Source organism: Coenobita brevimanus, chromosome 90 (genome assembly GCF_032717465.1).
Source record: "Coenobita brevimanus isolate Jiangsu-jjx chromosome 90, ASM3271746v2, whole genome shotgun sequence".
Lineage (NCBI taxonomy): Eukaryota > Metazoa > Arthropoda > Malacostraca > Decapoda > Coenobitidae > Coenobita > Coenobita brevimanus.
In genome coordinates, this window is record NC_137043.1 from 5,511,007 (window position 1) to 5,523,308 (window position 12,302).

Consider the following 12,302-nt stretch of genomic DNA (forward strand, 5'->3'; position numbering starts at 1 on the left):
GAAGAGTAAAGTGATGGTCTTTGAGAGAGGTGAAATCAGTGAATGTATAGCGAGGTTGGATGGTGAGGAATTGGAAAATGTGAGTACGTTTAAGTACTTGGGTAGTGTGATGAGTAAGGATGGAGGTTTGGAGGGTGAAGTGCTTGAAAGGGTACAGCAGGGAAGAAAGGTTGCTGGTTCTTTGAAAGCAGTGATAAGAAACAGGGAAGTGAGCATGGAAGTGAAAAGTTACTACATGACAGTATTGTGATACCAACTCTAACGTATGGAAGTGAAGCTTGGACGTTGTTGGAAGGACACAAGTCAAGAGTGAGAGCAGTGGAAATAAGTTATTTAAGGGGAGCCTGTGGAGTCACATGGAGAGAGGCTGACGAATGAGGATATAAAGGAGCGTTGTGGTGTTGATGTGGATGTGATAGGAAGCGTTATGAGGAACACACTGAGGTGGTTTGGCCATGTGGAGAGGATGGAGGGTGAAAGACTGACGAAGAGAGTGTATGTGAGTGAGGTGGAGGGGGGAAGAGGGAGGGGGAGGCCGAGGATGAGATGGAGGGATGGGGTGGAGAGGTATATGATAGAGGGGGGTGTGAGTTGGGAGCAGGGGAGTGAAATGGCGGGGGACAGGGCGACTTGGAGGCGATTTGTTTGTGGCCACCCCAAACGGGATTGAGGCGTCTGGCAATAGATAGATAGATAGATTTATTAAACTTTGAAATAATACTTGTGCCCCTGTCCGTACATGGAATTTTACCTAGGCTAAGGCAAGTAAGGATGGAGGTTTGGAGGGTGAAGTGCTTGAAAGGGTACAGCAGGGAAGAAAGGTTGCTGGTTCCTTGAAAGCAGTGATAAGAAACAGGGAGGTGAGCATGGAAGTGAAAAAGTTACTACATGACAGTATTGTGATACCAACTCTAACGTATGGAAGTGAAGCTTGGACGTTGTTGGAAGGACACAAGTCAAGAGTGAGAGCAGTGGAAATGAGTTATTTAAGAGGAGCCTGTGGAATCACATGGAGAGACAGGCTGACGAATGAGGATATAAAGGAGCGTTGTGGTGTGGATGTGGATGTGATAGGAAGCGTTATGAGGAACATACTGAGATGGTTTGGCCATGTGGAGAGGATGGAGGGTGAAAGACTGACGAAGAGAGTGTATGTGAGTGAGGTGGAGGGGGGAAGAGGGAGGGGGAGGCCGAGGATGAGATGGAGGGATGGGGTGGAGAGGTATATGAGAGAGGGGGGTGTGAGTTGGGAGCAGGGCAGTGAAATGGCGGGGGACAGGGCGACGTGGAGGCGATTTGTTTGTGGCCACCCCAAACGGGATTGAGGCTAAGGCAAGGCGAATATAATCAGCTACAGGAAGACCCCTCTGGGTTAGAGGGTTTGAAACTTTCTCAAATACCCTCTTTAACTTTAGATCGTACTTTGCATTTTTCTTTCTCGATTAATACGAAACAGTATTAAGCATCGCTGCCATTGGCTGCCTCCTAATAATGTGTCCAAAGTGAAAGTGTAAAACCTAACCAACAGTACGGATTCAGTGCAGTGACTTTAGTACAGTTTCGTTGTCTTCATGTGTACATTAACCACACTGTCAGCTCTGACGCAGAGCAACATGATGGGCTTCATCTGCGCCACTAGCCACAACATATTCCACTATGTTGGCCTGTTACTTCCATAGCCTAACTCCAATAGTATGGCAACATTGCTTACCAATAAGAGCACGGACATTCTTGTGAAATCCGTAAGCGACCTGTCGGAATGAAGAGAAGTGGTTATGAAATATGCCGTAATTCATGACATATTGGCATGTGTTAGCACCGGCCTTTTGCTGTAGCGACCAGCGTTCATTGCTTGCTGGCCTAATTATCGTCCGTGAGAGGTCTTGTTCCAGTATCCAGTGGAAAAAAGAGTGACATTTCCCTTCTGGCTTCACTGAGCGAAGGGAAATGGAACACAATTCTGTCCTAGGACTGTAACCCGTTTAGTATGATTATGTAGTGTATTTTGCTCTTACTATCTTCAGATGATTTTAAAAACCTTAAGGGACACGTCGTGTACAAAGGGGTCAATGAAGATAATATTTGACCAGGATGAGAATGTGAAAAGTTTGCACAATAGTGAAAGTGTTAAACTATAGGTAAAATTTGGGTGGGTGTGATTCTAAGTAGAAGTAAAACCAAAAGCATAATGACGAAATAATATTGGAAAATATACCAATTGACATCATGTACTATCATCAGATGTAGTAGATGACTCTTTTATTTTGATACTGAGCTAAGTGCCAGTGTAGTTACAGAACAGTTGGTAAATGAAGAGACTTGAATTGGGAAAAGAATTTAATTACCTCGGAGGGGAGTACAGTGGCTCAAGAAAGAAAAGTGACTGGCGACGAAGCCAGGGTTTGAGAACTGTATGTGTTTGTTTCCACATTGTAATATTGATGAAGGACTTCGATACGGCAAGGGTCTGGAAAGTCAGGAGTGACCACAGTGGGACAGGGATGATTGAAATAATTGTATAGTGCTTAGAGTTGACAACATGGGAAGCAATGTGAGGTGCCAAAATGTTGAGGGATGACTTCTGTTGGGAAAAGAACGAAAGACAGTATACTTACATGGTGTGATCATACCTAAAGAATAAAAAAAAAATGAAGCATGGATGTGGGAGTGAGTCTGAAGGTGGGAGATGGCATGGTAGGCCAATAATACGGTGAACAGATTTGATAATTTGTGAGAACGATTGCTGGTGTTGTTCCATAACCACTGTCTGTCTGGCCAGGCTGACTCATCGGCCACAGGTAGGCAATTGCTTCTTTGGGTCGGTCCTACAGGTACAGTACAGTACATAAACCGCTCAGGGATCTGGCGCCCCCTTGTGGTAGACAGGCATCACCAGGGTCAAAACCAGGTTCCTTCCCACGGCAAGGTGCAGGGAAATATGAGGAGGTTTGGCTCCTGGATGGGGTTCACAGCTCCTCCACCCAGGGTGCACGGCGCCACCACGTGTAGGCTCCTCGTCAGCCCCTGTGGGAGAAAGAGATGAATGGAAGTTGATAAGGCCAGGGTATTAACAGGGTATCTTGTTGCTTGGGTGAAGCAAGGATGGAGAAGCGCATGATAAGAGTTTGCCAATTTTTAAAAAGATATAATAGTTAACGGGATGACTCTACATAACAGGTATAAAAGAAAAAGCGTCTAAAAAAAAAATAAGAATGGTTAAGCCGCTAAGATGCAACCAGGATTCCAGGGACCTGAGTGATGTGTGAATGACTGTGTGAATGACACACACACACACACACACACACACACACACACACACACACACACACACACACACACACACACACACACACACACACACATTAAGCTCTCTTAGGCGTCTCTTGGTTCCACAACACTCTTTTGGAAAGGATAGGATAATTGTATCTTTTTTCAATTGTTCAATTTGCACATTTCCCTTATTCACATTAGATCTGTCGAAGGAAGTGTCCACTCCCAAATCAGTAGCCATGTTCAGTTGTCCCAGTTTCTTCTGATTTAATATTCTTTTTGCCTCTCAGTAATACTGAAGGTACTGACTCGGCAACAATTGTATGACTTTTTTTTTTTTTCTATTATGCGAGGAAGAAGGAACCAAAGGCCATGAGCCCGCAGTAATAGTTCCCTCCAAGTGAAGAACTCAAATATTCCTCCAGCCTGCGATATACAGCCATCACTTTACTGTACAGCCGTGGAGTATACTTCAGTGGTAGGTACGAACAGAAGGATAAAAAGATAAACTTCAAAATGTAAAAAAAAAACAAAAAAAAAAAAAAGCCAGTTAGGGAAATATAGTTCTGTAATGCATATCCCTCCTCCTCTCTCTCTCTCTCTCTCTCTCTGTATACGGTATATATCTATCTATCTATCTATCTATCTAGATAGATAGATAGATATATAGGTGTGTGTGTGTGTGTGTGTGTGTGTGTGTGTGTGTGTCGCACAACGGATATAATACAATTGACTAGTGTTCCCAGAACAATAACGTATTCTGCAAATCTAACAACAGGTGAATATCACACTACACAGGTTAGTGAAATGGCAACATTCTTAGAGAGCGAATGTGTATACAAGTCCCCATTTTTGTGCATTGGCAACTGAGTGACTATTAAAAAAGAAAATGGTGGTTGGAAGGAGCACATGGAGCTGCTGTCTCTTCTAACACTGAGAGGGCTCTCCCTCCGTGCTAAGTGACCTTTGCATGCAGCTTGTAGTAGGTGTGTAATGCTGCATGACAGTGAGTCCTGGGCAGTAAAGGAAGAGGATATTCGCAGGCTCAAACGTTCAGAAATGACAATGATTAGGTGGATGTGCAGTGTGTCCTTGAATGCGAAGACTGGGGGCCTAGGTTGACGATGAACGATTTAAGAGGAAGGATGGGACTGGAGTGCACTGGTGTTGATAAGGAGGGGTGGATTGAGTTGGTTTGGGCATTTAGAGAGGATGGGGGACGACAATTATGTGCAGAAAGTGAGAAATGTGAATGTTGGAAGTGGGGTTGGGAGACGCATACCGAAAAAGACCTAGGACGATAATCATACAGTGTGACCTCAGGGATATGCGACCGAATAGGGAGGCCGCCAGAGGTCGAGCAGCATGGAGTATCGTCATTAGGTGACCAAGGCCTACGCATGCAAACATGTTGGAGCCATTATAAACGAAACGAAACGAATATTGTTATCCTACATGCTAAGTTTCATAGGCAATCAGCATCAAATCAGAGAAACAGAACACGTTTTAGTTCAAGCTAGATTTTATAGCAGCTTGTCATAAAATTTGGCATGTTTCAGAAAGTATTATAGTCGGTAGTCGTGATGAGGATTCGGGTACGCAGTAGCAGCAGCAGCAGATGAAAGCTCGCCTTTCCTAACTTCTGCCGTAACTCGAATGGGAAATTAGCAACTCCTGCACCCTCGCCCACTCTCATGTCACAAAAACCTGCCTGCCTCCACCGAAGCTCATATAGTGGAAATTGCTGCAATATCGGGTCCTCTCTTGCTGCAGTTACAGCCGGAATTACATGACACATGGTACATTTGTCTCCCTTGTGTAGTATAAAGAAATATTTCTAATACATGGTAATCCCTCCTTTTCACTTTGCTGCCTCAACCTTCACTTAAGATCATGCATTTATCCCACTTCACTAAGACAGTTTCCAGATACAGGTAATTTTCGACAGATATTCAGAAGATACTGTAAAATTTTCTGAGTTAATTAAAAGTACAAAGAAAAAGCTCAAGTTGTGCGTAACATGATGAATAGGATGAAAGGACTTGTAAATATGTCTTACTAACTGGCACTGCAGAAAACTGTCGGTACCTATAGAAGCTGTGGATAGGCTAGGTCAAGGGAAAAAAATGAGAGACTCAGTTGATTATAACTCTGGACGAATCTTTCGAAAGACAATCCAGCATTTCGATACGTTAGCACAGAGTGGTGACACTTGAAGGTTTGTGACGATATTTATTGCCTGTGCATGGGAAAATAGATGGGCCTCAGGGAACGGACTGTTTAGCCTTTGGTCACAGTCGGATACATTAAAAAATAAATCTACCTTAATTGAAAATTCTTTTTATTAAGCACAGAATTCACTGGTTGTGAATATTTGGGGCTGCAGGAAACAGTTATGAGGTAACTAATTATCAGTTTTTTTTTTTTTTTACCTTGTAAAGAGGGACCAGTCCTGTGAGAAGGCGTCATAAATCAGCGTTTTGGTGCTGGAAAAAGCATTAACTTGGAGTACAGGAATTAATATTCTTGTTGCTTAGTAATAAAATGGAGATGGTTCCTTCTAAGAGACTAGGCCCTGCAAAGAAAGGATATATCAACACAGCAATACATTTCCACAGACAACCACATCCATAAGCAGATAAAGTAAGTTACTAAGAAGTCTTGTGTATTCATCCCCAGGACAATGACGACATAGACTTACAAAAGTGGCCTGGATATAAAGTGGCGTTCGTATTTGTATGCTGTGGGAATGTTTAAGTGTTTTGTTTGTGTCGATATGGTGTCTACTATCAGCCCTTCAAAAGTGGTAAAATACTGATAAATATGAGGGCCACCACTATCATGGCTGTCACTGCTGCAACAAACAACATCACCATATTATTTCTGCGTCCTAAGTCACTACTCGATGAACTTTCATGAGCCCAAATCTAAGAGGCCGATGCTCATCAAGTGGTCATTTATGGTATGCGTCAACCGTGATGGCAGTTGTTACTGTGGAGGGGATAGTTCTGTGCATAATTAAATGATTAATTGCGCACTCTAACGCTCAAAATTGAGATGACTGTGTTCACTTAAGAGACGAAACTAGTGCTCGAGTCAAACTGTTTCTATTAGAAAATGCCTTCCTTAAGAATTTCACAACAATTATATCCGGCAAATTATATATTTGCTATCGGCAGACAATTTCAGTCAGCTTAGGTGATATCTGTCATTTCTTTATGGCCACACCGATCAGCGATTCTAGGCACACTCCTACGAGATTTCCTTTGAATGGATTATATCGCGTCTTTTCAGTGGTAACAAATAACATATGGCGATCATTTACCCCCGCGACCGCACATGGAATATTAATTTAGATAATGGGTCGGCTAACTGGCCTTCTAGATGGGTCAGGCGAAGGTACTGATGGTAAACGTAACGTATGGAGTAACAAAAGAGAGTGAAGACAAAACTGCAAATAGGAAATGAGCGAAGGAGTGGAAGAAGGGAACAGGAAATTTACTGAAGCATAAAAAAAAAAAAAAAAGTATATACAAAGACATTAAGCCAAACAATGTGGCCCAAAGTTGATGCTGATGGACGAAATTGCCAAAGATTATGTAAAATTGCTATATTTGGTGTCACGAGAGGATGAAACAAAATTTTATTTCTCCACCCCAAACATACTCAAACTAATTTATTTGAAAAGTTCTGAGTAAACTAAAAATGAAATTGACATGACTGTGAATTACGACAACAATATAATGCAAGGTGAATGATTTTGGTCTTTACAAACATTAATTATTATCGAAGGTTTAACAATGAGCAACAAAAATTGCAGTAATCCATGAAAAGAGATGGTGTCGCAGAATTGAGATCCGTGATCCAGATTGTGACAACGAGTGACACAGATCACCGTAGTGTGTGTGATGGTACTGGTGGTATTATTACTAAGCCTATGATACCCCAGATTAAATGGGTATTCAAGACTTGTGTGGATGAAGGGGGCACCGAACTACTTTTAGTAATACATACTATAGAGCCTTAGCTATAATAAACATATATATATGTATATATATATATATATATATATATATATATATATATATATATATATATATATATATATATATATATATATATATATATCAGGATTGTAAAATATCTTACTACATAATAACTAGTAACATTCATAATTTAGTCTAGAGGCTAAGTCAATGTCAAACCTAGGGGCCAGAGAAATTGACGTTAGCACCTCTCCAGAGTGTCTCACACCAGCACAATAGCCCACAAACAGCGCCTCGTGACCATACACACACACGTACACACACACAGGCTTCTAGAACATTTGGACGACGGTGTAGCCCACGTGATGGAAGTTCTTATATACGGAAAGAAAGAGGAGGAGAAGGGAGAAGGAGGCTAGCAACAGGGGCGAGAGGGTGGCAGAGAGAGACAGAGTGAGACAGTGGGGAGGTAACAGCGGGACTCTATACTTCACTCGTGAGTGAGAGACTTTGTTAATATTTCCAAGACAAATAAAAATAGTCCCACACTAATCTTTACCTATCCTGTCATTGCATGACAAAGGGAACGAAGATTATCTTCCTACAAACCTACTCACGTATAACAACCGCTTGTCCACGAGTCTAATGTATGTATAACTGATCTACAAAACACATTACAAGAAGATACAAAGTTTCTATTTTATATATATATATATATATATATATATATATATATATATATATATATATATATATATATATATATATATATATATATATATATATATATTTTACATAGATAGATAGATAGGTAAATAGATAGATATATTTATTTATTTATTTATTTATTCGTGGTGGTTTAACTGAATTTCATGGCGAGGAGCAAATAAATTTTTAAAATCTTTACAGTTCTCTGACAAGGAATTATCTCTGAAAAAATATATATGCAGTTAAAAATGTTAATTGCTGCTGCAAGGACTGAGCCCAGCGGTGTGTGATGTACAAATTCTTTCTAATTACGCGCTGCCACTCGTGTGCATAAAAATATAATTCCTAGAATTATCGAAATAGATGTGGTGCGTACACACACACACACACACACACACACACACACACACACACTGCTTCTGTGGGACCAACCAAGAGGAACAGTACGGCACTGTATTTCATCGTGCAGGGATTTAGCGCCCTTTTTGTTGTGGACAGCGCCTCACCGCGGTCGAACCAGGGTCTTTCCCCACAGCGAGGTGCAGGGAAATGTGAGTAGGTTTGGCTCTTTGGTGGACACCACAGCTGCTCTACCCTTGGAGCACAGCGCCATCACGTGTAGGCCCCTCATAAGTGTCACTTTCATTTCGTAAATGACTAATATCTACAACACAGTGATAGCAATATTTAATTTGGCCTTTGCCCTATTGTTTTTAGAATCTATAGGTCAACCTTTTTGTTGATCTTCTAATCATCCAGCAAGTCTGACCCAAACTAGATTAAAACTATTATAGTTATTTTGTTCACACAGACACAGGCCAAACTTAGACCTTGTCCTATGACCTTGACCTCTGACTGATTATTCTCAGCAATGAATCCCTTCGTTCTTGGCTGACCCGAAATTCTTCCACGAAGATTGATTAAATTCAGATCAAAACCATTTGAACTGAACTTGGATTTTTACCTTTCCATGTGATCTTGACCTATGAATGACTTACCAATATCAAATCCCTTTATTCTTGCCTTATCCTCAACTTTACTGCAATCGAATACAAATGCTTAAGTTGACCTTGTCCTCTGACCTTGACTTTGATCCATTGCCCTAAAACAATAGGTATACTCCCTGGCCGATCCACCTTTCCACCAAATTTCCCTAAAAGTAGATCAAAACTTTTATAGTTTCTTTGTTAACAAACAAATGCAGGGTCTATAATTTGGCATTATTCTGTGACCCTGGCCTTTGATCGTTCCAAAAATTTAATCACTTCATTCTTGCCTTACCTTCTACAATTTCACCAGGTTTGGTTTAAGCTGGATTGGCTCTGCTCATTTTATATTGCCATGTTAAACTTTGTCCTGGTCATGTCACCTTGATATTTGACGTATTGTTCTAAAAAAATAGATGTTTGCCCATTGTTTGGCCTTCAGTTCTTCAAACAAATTTAGTTAAAATAAGATAACAACGATTTTAGTTATTTTGTTAAAACACACACACACACACACACACACACACACACACACACACACACACACACACACACACACACACACACACACACACACACACACACACACACACACGTCTCGTGAATCTGGATATGTTTGCCACTGGTCATGAAAACCGTGTCACCTAAAACAATCGACAGACAAATAATGTAAAAAGGACAGCTTATACATCGTAGCAGCCGTGCCGCCCCCCAGACATGACTACATAATACCAGCCATGACTGTGACGGGAGTGATGTGATGGCCAGACGCACACACGGAATATTCCCTCCATCACGCTACTGAGGGAAAGAGAGAAAGATTACCGGCTATTTCGTCTTATTGCCTGTCGTCTGTTTATAATTCTTTTATGTTATCTTCTTACCGTAATCGATGTACAGTTACAGTGGCATGTCAATATACCTATGTCGGGTTTCTTTATTCGTCCAGAAAATTCTGCACTATTCCCCCCCCCCCCTCCCGGCCGTCTTTTCTTGGTCAGTTACTTCGTATTTACTCTTTAATCTGCATCTTTTTACAATATACTGTGCGGACATTTTTTAACCTTTTATCGGCTTTTTTTCTTAATTTCTTTACTTTCATTGGCTGGTTATTGTTATATGTACATTCCTTCATTGACCACATTTTATTTTTCTCTTCATTCTTCGTCAGTTCCTTTGCTTCAGTGTTTCTTTATTTGTATCTCCTTCCCCTTTCCCTCTCCTCCACAAGCCTGCCTCCCACATCACTCCACGTTTCCCTTTGATTTCTCTCTTTCTTCTTTGCCAGATACTTAGCAATTTTCTTCTATTTCTCCCTCTGTCCTTGTCTCATTCAGCCATTTGTCCTTTTCACACCCCGCCACCCTTTTAAGGTCTTTTCCTTTTTTTTGCTGCCTCGTTTCTTCCCGCCATTCTCCTCCCATGTCAATATTTTTACTGTTAATTTTGGTTATTCTTTTCTTAGCCAGCTGTGTCCTTCCCCCTTTGTCGTCCTTATCATTGTTTACGCCTTATGTGTCTACCTAACATCTTCGGCAGCTACTTTATCATCTTTATCAATTCCTTTTTTTCTGTTTTTCCTTGGCCATCCTTTTTCCTTGTCTCTTTAATGCACGTTACCTCTTTTTCTCCTTCTCTTCTTCACCTGCTGTTTTGTTCTTTGTATATTTGCTTCTCCGTCCCTTCCTTCTCCTGTCCCCAACTCTCCACCTTCCGCTCTGCCTCCTGCCTCACTCACTGTTGCCTCTTCACTTCCTTCCTTCGCCTGCCGCTTTTCCATAATCTCTTGCTTCTCCCTCCCTTCCACCGAGGTTTACTGGACAGTTAGTCTCGTTTTCTGCCTTCATCCCCCGACTCTCTCTCTCTCTCTCTCTCTCTCTCACACACACACACACACACACACACACACACACACACACCATTTCATTAGTGTGGCCAAGAGGCAAAGGTGATAAGAGTCTGAATGAAATTAAAAACCTAAACGTTCAAAGTCACTATATCCCCCGCTTGTGTTCCAATGGGCGTTGATGCTGGCTCTCGCAACTCTGAACACTGAAGCTGATTAGCTAAAACTCCTTTGTGTGTCCATTAAAGGCAAATGAAACTGCCGCCGGATGGTACTATTTTATCTAGAGCATCTTTTTTTTTTCTCTCTCTGTTTTATATTGGATGGGCAAAATCTATATACAAGGAAAAAAATAAAAGCTAATCAGGAGAAGCAAGTGCCAGTGTTTCCAATGAAAAGGGCAATACAACCAGCAATGCAATAGATATTTTTTTCTTGTCGCAGCCAATACAACCAGCAGTGCAATAGAGATCTTTTTCTTGTCACAGCCGCTCACAAAATGTTGGTGAGTAATTTTGTCACTTCAGTCTGTCTGTGCGTGATTTACTTTCAACATAATTGCATTGAACTAAGAAGTGACAAAGCAATGATAGACCAGAGAGAGAGAGAAATGTGGGATTCAGGATACTGATAGCCTCACCGGAAACACCAAGTGCAGCTTTGTCACCTAAGGAACTCAGTACACATCTGTGCTAAATGAATATAATGCTGTCAGGCCGACCCTAGTAATGCTGCTTTGTAACTTGAGCATACCTGTGTGAGGCAAAACTAAATAACTCCAGATGATACCAGCAATAAGAAGACAAAACAGACCTACGAAGCTCCTAATACACTTTTCATCCCTGCCGTACTGGGAAGTTCCCTTAGCATGCTTTGTTTTGTCTGCATTTTTACGTATTTCACTGGGTATACTGTAGACAGAAAGTCCATTCCTTCCAACTCAGCAGCCCTCCTATGTATACTGACGGTGTCACAGATCTGTAGAGGGTACCGCATGAGCAATGATACTACAGTTCTTACTAAATACATGCTGGAGTTGTTGTTTTTCAGGACAAGTGTGATAGTGGTTGCTGTGTGACATATCTGTGCTCTGGTGGAGTGAGATTGTTCCTCGCTACAAACTCTGTTAGCTTTCCTAACCTTCCTGTGTGCTCATATCCGTGTCCTCTGTCTTCTCTCTCCACACAATATCCGCATCCTCAACCACCTTCCTTAGTCGTTTCAGTACGTGCAGTAAACTGCCGTAATGTTTCACCCACAACTCAGCAATCAACATGATAATGACTTTTTAAGAACAAATGCTAGTCAGTATAAGCTAACGGAGGCCTTTTGTCAGTATCCAGATGACCCACTTATGAAAAATCGTGACGAGAGTAGGATTCTTCTCTCACACTGCCACCTCCTACCTGTAGTTTCGAATCGGCATCTGTTTACTTCCAAGGGCAGTTGTCGTATCCTTGTAGCATTTCATTATCACTTCACTTTCTGAAAGGGCAACATCGGGGG